Below are 891 nucleotides of genomic sequence, written 5' to 3'. Positions count from 1 at the left end.
CCCCCACCACACCCCGCCGCACCGCGCGCCTAGCAAATGCCACCATATCATTATTGTTGCGTTAAAAAAACAAATTGATTTTCCGCGCTCGATCAGGCTGTCGCAAGCTGCGCGTCGCTACCCCTTGCGCCCAGCACTTGCAGTGCGAGGAGTATGTCTCGGCCTCGTATGATTTGCATCCCCCACCCCATCACCCCTCTCTTTTTGGCCTGACAGCCCACTTGTTGGAGGATGTATACGATAGAGACCGTGATAAATGCTCCTCCACAACAAATTCAATTATTTCTCGTGGTGGGCCATAGAGCGTCTCGTGAAATGCTAGTCGGTGAAAACAATGTCTGATTTTTCTGAGGGAAAGAGGGAAAACTTTAAGAAACTCCCACATGGTTTCAGGAACACTCCTCAGATTTTACAGGGAAGTCTGCTCAAAAAAATGTAGGAATTCCCGTGATTTCTTGAGTAGATTTCCTCAAAATCTGAAGAGTTTTCCTTAAATATTGGGATTTCTGCAAAGTCTCCCGTTTTCTCCCCCCTCCAAACAAAAAAACAAAAACAAAAAAAAACAACGAAACCATCAGTCATTGTTTTGGCCATGTCTGCACCCAGAAAGAATTTTCAATAGTGGCCATGGAGTAAAATAGTAAATTTGCACTAGGCCAATGCAAATTTACTTGATTCGAGAACTATTTTTTTCTGGGTTTATTATTAATTCTAAACGGTACAACGGGGCCCGTGATAAAAGTCTCTTTGCTACACGGAGTGTACTACGGGGTGCTTACCTTTGGTTGCTGTGGGTGGTGCTGACGGGTGCGTGCTGTCAAATGGGGCGCTGCCGTCTGGTGACCGGCGCCGAAGCGGGCCTCTTCTTATGGTGGGGCCTTCCCGCCCCGC

The 891-nt window shown here is 47.4% G+C and overlaps 1 protein-coding gene across 1 annotated transcript in view; it reads right to left on the bottom strand.

The window, feature by feature from the left end:
* Positions 1-891, bottom strand: part of LOC113213148 (glycine N-methyltransferase) — a 7,553-nt gene extending 6,662 nt beyond the window's left edge. The window contains exon 1 of the mRNA XM_026432119.2: positions 780-891. The gene's annotated coding sequence lies outside the window, so the exon portion shown is untranslated. The remainder of the gene's footprint in view (positions 1-779) is intronic.

The sequence above is a fragment of the Frankliniella occidentalis genome, unplaced genomic scaffold (assembly GCF_000697945.3).
Source record: "Frankliniella occidentalis isolate FOCC.00 unplaced genomic scaffold, Focc_3.1 Scaffold64, whole genome shotgun sequence".
Lineage (NCBI taxonomy): Eukaryota > Metazoa > Arthropoda > Insecta > Thysanoptera > Thripidae > Frankliniella > Frankliniella occidentalis.
This window is presented reverse-complemented; position numbering and strand designations above follow the sequence as displayed.